A 12,253-nucleotide genomic window follows, 5' to 3' on the forward strand; every position below is an offset into this window, starting at 1 on the left:
GATGTTGTCCTTCAAATATTTATGAAGTCCTCAGTGAAGGAACATTGATACAGTCCCCACAAATATGTTTTTCTTTTCCTCTGTGCAGCAAACCTGGAAGCCTGTGCTAAATGCCCACCGTCTTTGCTGTTTTTGTTCTGAAGAAACCTGTGAAGTAAGGGGGCAGGTGGTGTCATTGTCGGCAACACTGAGGTCAAAAGGCTGTGTGAGAGTTTAAAGGAGAACTCAGGTCTTCAGCCTGCCCACTGCTATGCAGAAGCATTAACTTCGTGTGGGCAGAGTAACTGAATGTTTTAAGTCAAGGCCACATGTCACAAATGGCAAAGGGAGAGAACCACACATTGCATTTGCTTCTTGGGCTTAGAATGCAGCCACACCAAGACGGTTTTGTCAGTGTTCTATAAAGGGACCCCATAAGGGAAAAATTAAGTTAAGTTCTGCACTTACTGGGTATTTCACAAAGCCAGTAAGTAGTCAACTCAACAGGTAGAAATATTTTTTTTTAAATATATTTTATTGATTTTTCACAGAGAGGAAGGGAGAGAGATAGAGAGTTAGAAACATCAATGAGAGAGAAACATCGATCAGCTGCCTCCTGCACATCTCCCACTGGGAATGTGCCCGCAACCCAGGTAGATGCCCTTGACCGGAATCGAACCTGGGACCTTTCAGTCCGCAGGCCGACGCTCTGTCCACTGAGCCAAACCGGTTTTGGCGGTAGAAATATTTTTTAAGTCATGACGTTTCTTTATGTCCTCTGTTTTTATTAAAGCTTTGGTAAGCACTTAATTTGCATGTGACCCAATGAAGCGTGCTGTGTAAATAAACACTGGACTAGATATAGTTTCTAAATGTGTTTGGCCTCATCCAGCTGAAATTCTTGATTCTTCAGAAGATGAAAGAAAAAGGACAAGGGTGAGTAGGGCATTTACATTATATAAACATCGAAAGGCTGATTAAATAAGAATGGGTAGTTTGTTGAGAGCTTCCTATGTCCCATGCAGTGTTCAAAATGTTTTACACATTTTAGCTCATGTGGGATTTTTATCTCAGAATCCCAGTGAACATAGATACCATTATTATTCCAATTTTTTACAAATGTGAAAACCAAGCCACTGATAGTTTAGCTTAATATTGAGGGTCATATTTTGATAAGTGGTGGAACAAGTATGATCTGACTTGAGATCCTATGGTATTTTTTTTTATTTTTTTTTTACTGATTTCAGAGAGGAAGGGAGAAAGAGGTAGAGGGAGAGGGAAAGAGAGAGAGAAAGAAACATCAATGGTGAGAGAAAATCATTGATCAGCTGCCTCCTGCATGCCCCACACTGGGACCAAGCCTGCAACCTGGGCATGTGCCCTGACCTCTTGGTGCATGGGTTGATGCTCAATCATGAGCTACACTGGCTGGGTCATTTCTCTTCTTTGGAATCTAATAAGTAAGGGATAGTAAGGTGTGCCTAGCCATGTCCACTCCTGGCATACTCATGCAGCCCCACACAATGTGGTTTGCTGGAGAGCACCATGGTAGGAAGGAAGGTTAGGCATGCCCTGGTCACAGGAGGCCATTTGTCCCTTGTCGAATAACTTTTCCTGTGTGCATGTTAAACTGTTGGTAGCCAGGCTATGACTTCCCAAGGGGACTACCTGTATTAGGATTCTCCAGAGAATAGAACCAATAGGATTTGTGAGTGTGTGTGTCCATGTGCATGTGCGCACACATGTACACACGCAAGTATTTTATGAGGAATTGGAGAATGTGTTTATGGGGCTTGGCAAGCCCAGATCTGCACTGTGGGCCAGCGGGTTCCAGACCCGGGAGAGCCAGTGGTCCAGACTGAAGTCCAAAGGTAGTCTGCTTGAGAATTTTCTCTTGTTCAGGCAGGCTGGGCTTTTTGGTTTATTCGGTCTCAACTGATTGAATGAGACCTGTCCACAGTAAGGAGAGCATCTGCTTACTCAGAGTTCACCAGTTTAAATCTTAATCTCATCCAGAAAGTCCCTGCAGTTGATGCATAGAATTAGCCATCACAGTCCCTCGATGGGATATGCTTATGGGGGCCATGTGTTGACCCCACCCCAACCTCAGAATTTCTCTTAAATGCCAACATTTTTTAGTTAAATGTGTTAGGTAGAATTTTTATAACCTGTCTGAATTGAATTAATGGATAAGGAAACACTTTAAAAATAGTGAAGCAGTTTACAAATGCAAGGAATTTAGGGAAGTGGTGAGTGAAGAGGGTGTGGGGTAGAGTTTAGTTGGATGGCTTGCCACCTGTCATGAGGATTATAGTTTGGCAAGAGAACAATAAACCCCCTTTTTTTTTTCGACTGCCATACACGGTGCAGCGGGGACCTTCTTAGAACCTTCTCTTAGATCTCCATGAAAGTCCCATCGCCGTTCTGTGGGAGAATGTCTTGGTGTGGGACCTTTGGAACTCAGGTTCTGCTGTGCAGCCATTGAGTTCTCACCGACTCTCACTGCTGGTGGCTCTTTAGAGGACTCCTTGTGGTGTTGGGCAACCCATGGGTTGAATAATTGGACGGATGAAAAATGTAATTTGTTTACATAGCAGCTATCTTTTGAGCCATATTATCTCCTATCAACTTTGGGACAATATAATAAAGTAGAGGGGGTGAGTATTGCTAATTATACTTTCAGCTAGAGCAGCTACAAGTCAGTGTAGGACAGTATTTTTGCATCTAATTGCTTAGTAAATATTTAGTTTAAAAGAAATCGTATTAGTTCTGTATTCTTTCTCTTTCTTAGCTCTGATTTTCTGGCAGCTCACATTTAAGTGCTTACTATGTGAAGAATGTTGTGTTATTTTTTAGGTGACATTAAGCAAATAGCATGTAGATCTGCTCCTTGAGGGATTTTTAATGAGATTAATTTATATCAATAGCACATTAGAAATAAAGGGCTTAACACTAAATATTATATTTCACTAAATAATACATAGAGCATTTTTAATAACTTAAATCTTTCATAGTGTTTTACAGAGTAAGCCTTTCTTCAGTTCAACTTGCAGAAATGAGGGTGTTTTTATTTTCCAGTGAACTCTTACAACAAAATGTTCATTAATTAAAAATAGCTGCCTGATACAGGAAACAGCTCATATAGCAGCTTCTGACACGGTTCTAAAAACAGACTTGAGCTGCTTGCGTGCTAAACAGGAATGAACAATGAAAACTGTATGAACAAATTCAGGTAAAAGCATGCTGTGTTTTAAGAAGGATTTTTATGTGCCTTTACATTAATGTTTTTCTGGTTTTAAGACTCATATGTGCTTACTATTTAAAAAATGTTATAGCAGTATATCATGTAGAAAGTGAAATTCCCACCCAGATTGTGATGTCTGTATAGCCTCATTTTTTCCCTACACATATACAAACAGTATATAATTATTTCAAAAATGGAATTATGTTTTCTTCAACTTGGTTTCTCTTTTATATAGTATTAGGAATTCTCCACATCAAATCTTTGGAATGGCTCTTCCTTTCTTTTATTATCTCTCTTAAGGCAGCATATTATTTCACTGTATAGGTGTACGACACTTGGAGCCAGTTCCCTGTTAATAGACTTGTGATTTGATACTCTTGTATTAAAATTTTTTTTTCTTGAAAGTTGTTTTTAGGGCAGATACACTTATAATTTAACAAATGTAGCATGTTGATATATAATATGGAGAGTTTACTATGTGCCTGGAACTTTTTAAGCACTATTCGGTGAAAATTAGAAGAATCGTTCTACCCTCTGAGAGGCTCACTATTATCGCCCCTGTTCTCGAGATGCAGGAAGCCCCAGGCTACCCGTATGCCAGCGTGGTGCCCATAGGAAGGACTGCAAGACCTGGTGCCTGGGTCAGGCAAGTGAGGGCCTTTAGATCCAAAGCAGCTAAGCAGGAGGACAGCAGCTTCATCAGCATAAGAGAAAGCAGAGTTTACAAATTTTTATTGAAGCTACTGATGTTAAAAATCTTTGCTGGTTGCCATAACAACAGGCTTTGGAAGAATTGTCATCTTAACCCTTGTAACTGTGCCTTGAGGAGTCCATGGCTATTTCCACAGATGGCTTCTGTGTATCCCCTCCTGACTTTCAAATTCCTGTTGTGAATTTACCTGATCTACAGGGGCCTTTCCTTGGATTTGTCTGTACCCCTCGTGTCCTTGCTGAACACCAAGAGATGCCAGTCAGCTGAGGTCGCCCAGCCTTGGCCAGTCCCCCGATACCCTGTGGAGCTGCTCATTGCTTTCTACGAAAAATGAAAACTCTTAATTTTGTTTGTTTTTGTTTTTTTAGAAAGAGGAAGGGAGAGAGAGAGACAGAGAGAGGGAGAGACATCTATTGGTTGCCTCTTATACACGCACCAACCAGGGTCTGAACCTGAACTATAGGTATGGGACCGGAACTGAACACTCAACCCTTTGCTGTACAGGACGATGCTGAGCCACACCAGCCAAGGCAAAAACTCTTAACTTTTGTCATTATTTTTTACTCTAAGATCTGTCTCTAGCATAGACTCTAAGAGAAGTCTCCTGAGATTTAGAAAGTATATTTCATTTGCTTAAATGATTGTTAAATTGGTCCTAGGTATAATGCATTAAATGTTTGGCAGGAAAAAAAAATGTTTATTTCACATTATATTGCTTCATAAATAACTAATTTATCATGACCAGAGAGAATTGAAGTTCAAAATATACCAAAAGGGGCCTGTGTTCTGGCTATTTCTTGCAGTTTAATAAACCATTCCAAAGTGTAATAGCTTAAACCAGCAATTTGTAACCTTGGGATTTGGTGGGTTGACCAGGAAGTTCTGTTTCATGTGATGTTGGCTGGATGCTGGAATGGCTGTTGTCCTCTGAGGCTTGGAGAAGAGCTCAGCGGGACCCAGCAGCTGCTTGGGTTGCCTTGTGGTGTCTGGATTCCACAAGGGAAGAGGTGGATGCTGCCCGACCAATTAAGGGCTACGACCAGAGTTGGCGCTGCATCATTTCTGCCATATTTTAATGGTCTAAGCAGTAATAGGCCCAACCCAGAGTCGGTGTGAGAAGGGACTATGCAAAGACATGAATACTCAGAAGTGTAGTTCGTTGGAGGTGGTCACCAAAATAACGGTTGACCAGGGTGTGTGCTCTCTGGCCCCTCACACATGTAAACTGTGCTGACCCCGACACAAGACCTTCACAATCGCATTACTACATCAGCTTAGTTCAGGATTAGTCTAAATCAAGTCAAAGAGCTGATGAGGCTCTTTCGGTACAGCTAATCTCAACTGAATACCTGGGAACTAAAGTGACAAACTGGGAACTAAAGGGACAAACTACACTACGGGGTTGCCTGTTCAATTCCTGTCAGGATGCATGCCCAGGCTGTAGGCTCGATCCCCAATAGAGGACATGCAGGGGGCAGCAGGTCAATGTTTCTCCCTCACTTTGATCACATTGCTGTTTCTCTCTCCCTCTCCCTTCCTCTCTCTAAAAATCAATAAAAACGTTTTTATTTAAAAAAAAGATGCAGTCACTTTAGAAACAGTCTGGCAGTTTCACAAAATGTTAAAACATCAGAGTTGTAAGAGAGTTGTCATAGTACCCAGAAATTTCATACCTAAGCATAAACCCAAGAGAAAGGAAATCATGCATCCATACAAAACTTGTACATGAATGTTCATGGTGACATTGTAAGAGCCACAAGGTGGAAACAACTCAAATATCCATCAACTGAAGAACGGATAAATAACATTTAGGATATCCATACAATGTAATATGTAATTTACATATTACATATTACTATAATACTACAGTATTACATATTTACATATTACAATTTACTGTAATACTAATACATATTACAGTATGGATGAACCTTTAAAACACAATAAGTGAAAGAAGCCAGCCACAGACGGTCACATCTTGTATGATTCCATTTATACCTAGAATAGACAAATCAATAGAAACAGAAAGTAGATTAGTGATTTCTGAGGGTTGTATGAGGGAGAGCTTAATAACTAAAGTGTACAGGTTTCTTTTGGAGGTGATAAAATGTTCTAAAAGTAACTGATTGTATGTATCTGAATTTACTAAAAATCTTTGAATTGCAAACTTGGGGTGAATTGTATGGTATGTGAATTTTTTAAAAGGGCAGAAGGGGGGACATGGGAGGCACCCATAGGCAGCTCTAAAACCCAGCCAGGTATATGTCTGTGGTTCCTTGTTTAGGGGCCAGTTTGTATGGCTCTTCTTTCCACCCTCTAGGCTCTGGGCTGTATTTTCTGACTCTTCTTACTTTTCCACAAGAAATGGTTCGTGTTTGCAGCCTCTTTGTATCTGCATAAGGCACTGATATTTTTTATTTTGAACTGTTTCTGTCTTTTCAGTCCAGGCTGATAATGCTTCCATGGATATGTTTCTCAAAGTCTTTGTGGGTTTTCCCATGTATCTCTTTGGGGTTCACAGCATTAGAGAAAAACCATTTCCACAAATCTCTTTGAGACAGAACTCTCTCTCTCCCTTGGACTACCTTTAAGTCAATGTTGTGTGAAAATACCTTTAAGATTCTTAGAAGCTCTAGTGTCTGGTAGAGATAGTCCTTAAGATGCACCCTTAAAATTCTTTCAAGCCTGTTGGTCTACCTCTGATTTGCAAAGTGTGGTGCCTGTGCCACCAGCATTAGCATCACCTGTGAATTGAAATTGACTACAGAGGTCAGACCCACTTTAGATTTGCTGAATCAAACTGTGAGGATCCAGCCCAGCAATCTGGGTTTCAGCAAACCCCGGAGCTATGTCTGACACACACGAAGTTTTAGAACCACTGGTCTAAATGGAGAGAGTCTATGAGGAACCACTTAAAATCTTTATGAGGCTCAACAAAGGGCTGTGCAACCACATCCTTGAGGACACAGGATTTGATCTTTGCCCTGAGCTATTTCTTATTTTGTGCGTCATTTGCTAAGATAATGAAATGAGGAATCGTTTTATTTGGGGACCTATCAAGTTCAACTCCTTTATGTTTATTTCCTCTAAATTCTGCTTGGAAGGGAACCGAACGGTTTCTTTTTTGTTCATCCCACTACTCCTGTATTTTATCACAGGCAGCTAAGAAAAGCCAGTTGGTACTTTCAACATTTTTCCTGGAATTCTCCTTAGATCCATGAACTGGATAACTTTCAACCTTCCACATTACTGCACGCAGTGGGTGTGCTAATTATTCTGCTGTACATAATGTAGCTTCCCTTTCTTCAGCCAGCAATAACATTTCTTCACTTTTTCAAATCTTTATTAACAGTCACCTCCATCTTCTGGGATCCAAAGCCAGTACATATTTTAGGTTTTTGTGACAGTGGAACCCCAATTCTGGTACCAAATTTTGTTTCAGTAACCTACTGCTGCATAACAAAACAAACCCAAATTATTGGCTTAAGAAAACAGTTATCTTGCTCACAATTTTGAGATTTGGCCAGGGTTTGATAAGGATGGCTCCTCTCTGGCCTGCGTGTTTTCAGCTGGGAGAGCTCGATTAGGACTGTAGGATTTATTTCCAAGATAGCTCACTTAGACAGCTGGCAAGTTGGTGCTTGCCGATGTCAGCTGGGATTTTAGCTGAAGTCGTCAGCTGGGACCTTGATTCTCCTTCATGTAGGCTGCTTGAACCTTCTCACAGTATGGCATCTGGATTCCAAAGTGGAGAAAGCAGAAGTTGCCAGGCCCCTTACAGTGTTAGCCTAGAACTGGCGCAATGTCATTTCTGCCCTTTGCTGTTGGACAAACCATCATAGACCCAGCACAGATTCTAGGAGGTGGAGAAGTAGACCTCGCCTCTTGGGAGTAGTGACAGGATTTGTGGCTGTCATTCACCCTCTGTAATCTGTTAAGGTTTTTTTTCTTTGTGTTGTTGTGTGTGTGTGTTTTAAATACTGAAAAGGCACTCTTGGCTAAAGTTAGGAGTTGATGAAAAGTAATTTGTTCATCACTTGAAGAAAGGTCAAACTCTAGAAGGAGGTTTAAAAGAAAACATTTATATAGACAGAACCTCTCAATATCTGGACATTTTAAATGTTATATTTCACTGGTGGACAGAAGTCATTTTTTCTTTTTTTCTTTTTTTGGTAGAATTACATTTTTATGAGACTGACGCGCAACCCACTGGGCCAGGAGGGCCGCCGGCGACAGAATTACTTTTTTAAATTCCTCATCATCGTAATCATACTCTTCAACTTTGGTTGTGTCAAGATTTCTATGTGACGGGGACATCTGAATGCATTACGTATCTTATTTGGTCTCAACAATGAACTGTTTATTTTTAGTAAAGGTTGCCTCATACTGTGTTACTGAATGCAGAGAAATAGTCCCCTTCCACAGGCTCCATTTCTTAAAATACGGACTAAATGCTGTTTAAGAGTTGTGGACAACGAAAGGCGGGCTCTGTATACATTGTAGAAATGATTGTGGTAAAGGCAGTGGGCGATAATGGGATGAAAGAATCCCAAGGTTTTCTGTCATTTGGAGCTTCTGTGTGCAGCTGTCTCTACATTGGCACGAGAGGACAAAACAGGTGGCAGCAGGAGCTGGCTTCTACTGTTGTTTACTCACCCGAATGGTCTATTAGGTTAGTTCATACAGGCTAGTAAATGGCTTCCTGAATTTGTTAAGCACTTATATTAGTAAATGTTTCCCTACCCAGTTTTATGCTCTATTAAAAAAAAAAATCAAATTAATGCTGTATTACAATAGGGATTCAATGGCATTTAAATACATCCTGTAGCTTTAAGATTCATAGAATCTGACAGATATTCAATCTTTGACCTTTAACTTTGGTTCCTGTTTTTAGCTTTGGTTTCATGCTTTTGAGTTTGGTTACGAGTATACATTATCACGCGGCACTGATAAGTCATTCACTATTGAGGTAATTTGAATGTTTTTCTTTAATTTGATTGTAAAAATGTTTTGGGGGCAACACTAGTTTTGCTTACTTGCTTTTAGTTTTACTCTCACATCTGAATAGTCGTTAAGTGTTACTAATAACATACTTCCTCCTTTTCTGTCTCTCTCTCATTGGTTCTTCTACTTAGGTTTTTCTTCTTTATTCTACTCATACCCTACCCTGTCTGGTGGTGAGACATATTTAGCAGTGAGATTATGGGTGTGGGGATGAAATGATTAAAATACACGTGTTTGATTTTGTATGAGGAGTCCTCCCAGCTTCTTCTTGATTCTCTCTATCCACTGTCAAACTTCCTTGGCATGATATCGTTACCAATCGTTCAGAAAATGATGTCCACACTCTCAGTTTTCAGAAATTATCTTCTGTTGTCTCTCCACAAATTATAATTCCATTTGCTTAGGGATATCCTCAGTGCGTGCTCATCATCAAGCAATTATTGTGTGAGCCAGTAAAGCATCTAGGAAACAGAAAATGGTCACTATTATTTGCTCTTCAGTGTCCAGTCTTCATATTCTTTCTCAGTCAGATTTGAAAACTGGACATGTTTTCTGAAGGCTTGGATTGCACACTTGTAGAATGTTGGTGGGCGGCGGGGGAGGGGGTTCTGCGAGTTATTTTGGTCGTCTCAGGCCTTCACAACTGTATTTCACTCATCATCAATAGGACCTTCCTTGTTTCAAAGTTTGTACAACCAACTTACTGCATTATCATTATTTTGAGCTCCAATTGTTACAAATGTATTCTTGGATATGTTAAAAAATTGTCCTTTATTTCCCTTGGATAGATATATAACCTTCTGATTATCATCTAGCTATTTTCATAGAATTCCCATTTCTGGGCTAAATAATTTTAATCCCTTTGATTTTCTCATATCCCACTTTCCCCATAGCTTCAGTAAATTGTCTAAATAGTTAATATTAATACATTTATTATTCAACAGAATTATTTTTCTACTTGACCTTCCTTCTGTAAATAGCTAAGCAGCAAAATTCATAAAGCATTATTTTTTACCACTATTTAAATATATCATTTATAAAGTTATGTAATTGCAGTTATATAATTTAGAACCCTAATCTTGCACTATAACTGCACATGTAATGAACAGGTTTGATACATAGAATAAACATAATAATCAAAAAAGGGAATGAAAAAAGTGCTGCATATAATTGGAAGATACTTATTCTATCCTCCCTTCTACTTCCAATCTGCTCTGTTTACTGTTTTAATTGCAAAATTCTCTGTGGTGCCCTTTCATTTATTTGTAAATTATATAAACCCTGTCTTTCTGAAAAATCTGCTTATTTTCCCCAAATGGACATATTTGGATTTATGTTACTTTTGATTTTTAACTTTAGTTAATTAAGATAATTTTTACTTTCAAAACTTGTTTGGACTATCACTTTTTATTTCAGTAGCATTTGTAAGAGATTTCTAATTTATTATTTAGGTTGCTTTTGATAGATATACCCATGAAAACTACAAAGTACTGATGAAAGTAATTAAAGACCTAAGTAAATGAAGATATATACATAGTTGACCTATGAACCAGGAGCTCACGGTTCAATTCCCAGTCAGGGCATATGCCAGGGTCACCGGCTCAATCCCCAGTAGAGGGTGTCCAGGAGGCAGTCGATCAATGATTCTCTCTCATCATTGATGTTTCTATCTGTGCCTCTCCTTTCCTCTCTGAAATCAATACAAAAATATATAAAAAACAAAAACCAAAACCACAGGTGGATGTCTACTCATCACACAATCTATCAGTCGCATGTCTAAGCCTTTATCCCAGAGAAATGAAATCTGCACTAAAATCTGTGCGAGAATGATCATAGCAGTTTCATTTATAAAATTCTAAAACTTCAAAAAACCTAATGTTCATTAACATAATGGCTAAAACCAGCTGTGGTAAATCACACTATGGAATTTGACACAGCCATAAAAAGGAACCACGTTATTGATGCATGCCAAGTTTAATTGATCTCAAGGGCATTATGCCCGGTAAAAAAGGCCAACCTCAGAAAGTCACATACTGTGTGCTTCCACTTACACAGTGTCTGTAGATGACAACATGATAGAAATAGAGAATAAATTAGTGGCTGCCAGAGGCTGGGCATGGTGGGGATAAGAGTGCTGGGGATGACTGTAAAGGAATAGCACAAGGAAGTTCTTTTTGGTGATGAGATTGTTGAGTATCTTGATTGAGGTGGTGGTTACACAACGCTAATATATTTTGGTTGATTTCAGAGAGGAAGGGAGAGGGAGATAGAAACATCAATGATGAGAGAGAATCATTGATCAGTTGCCTCCTGCCCGCCCCCTACTGGGGATCAAGCCCACAACCCAGGCATGTGCCCTTGACTGGAATTGAACCCATGACCCTTCAGTCCCTGGGCTGATGCTCTATCCACTGAGCAAAACTGGCCAGGGCAACACAACTCTATACAAGTGAAAAAATGACATAAACCTAAATATACATTGTACCTATGTCAATTTCCTGGTTTTGATATCGTACTATAGTTATCCTATATAATAAAAAGGGAATATGCAAATTGACCATCACTCCATCACAAAGATGGCAGTGCCCAGTCCCCTCGGCCCTGCAGGAGTCCCCCAGTCCTTTCAGCCCAGCCGGGGAGCTGGGGGAGGGGGGGTGCGGCACGCATACAGTGCGGCCGGACCCGCCCTCAGCCTCCCAGCTGCCCAGGGCCTGCCCAAGGCATAGGCAAGCCTCGGATGTTGGCTGCCCAGCTGCCTGGGGCCGGCCCGAGGTGCAGGCAAGCCTCAGATTTCAGCTGCCCAACTACCTAGGGCCGCCCGAGGCTCAGGTAACCAGGGCCGGCTGAGGCTTGCGCTGCCAGCAGTGGCAGTGGCATAGGTGTGATGCGGGAGTCACCTTCCCCTGATCGCCGGGTTGCCTCCCACCCCTGAGGGCTCCTGGACTGTGAGAAGGGGCAGGCTTGGCTGAGGGACACACCCCCCTCTCCAGTGCATGAATTTTCATGCATTGGGCCTCTAGTATACTATGAAAAAAAAAAACAGGTGAAACTGGACTTCTCTGTACTATTTTTGCAACTGCCTGTGGCTCTATTTTAAAATAAAAAGTTTTAAAAATAAAATATATACCCAGACTTTAGGGCTATGCTGTCCACTAGCCACAGGTTGTTTCTAAATTTAAGTAAAATAAAATTATTTTTTGTTCCTTGGTCACACAAGCGGTCGTGTGGCTATCTTATTATATAGCACAAATATAGAGTGTTTCCACCACTACAGAAGGGCCAGTTGGCAGTAATGCTAGAGCCTGGGGGGACGC

At 40.4% G+C, this 12,253-nt stretch overlaps 1 protein-coding gene and 1 long non-coding RNA gene across 7 annotated transcripts in view; both read left to right on the plus strand.

Moving 5' to 3' along the window:
* FGD4 (FYVE, RhoGEF and PH domain containing 4) overlaps window positions 1-12,253 on the plus strand; it is a 231,223-nt gene that overhangs the window by 53,578 nt on the left and 165,392 nt on the right. The window lies entirely within an intron of this gene.
* LOC132227439 (uncharacterized) lies at window positions 1,299-10,664 on the plus strand. The gene is made up of 3 exons (XR_009451182.1): window positions 1,299-2,636; window positions 2,994-3,211; window positions 4,134-10,664. It is a non-coding gene; the product is annotated as an uncharacterized LOC132227439 (long non-coding RNA).

The sequence above is a fragment of the Myotis daubentonii genome, chromosome 2, assembly GCF_963259705.1.
Source record: "Myotis daubentonii chromosome 2, mMyoDau2.1, whole genome shotgun sequence".
Lineage (NCBI taxonomy): Eukaryota > Metazoa > Chordata > Mammalia > Chiroptera > Vespertilionidae > Myotis > Myotis daubentonii.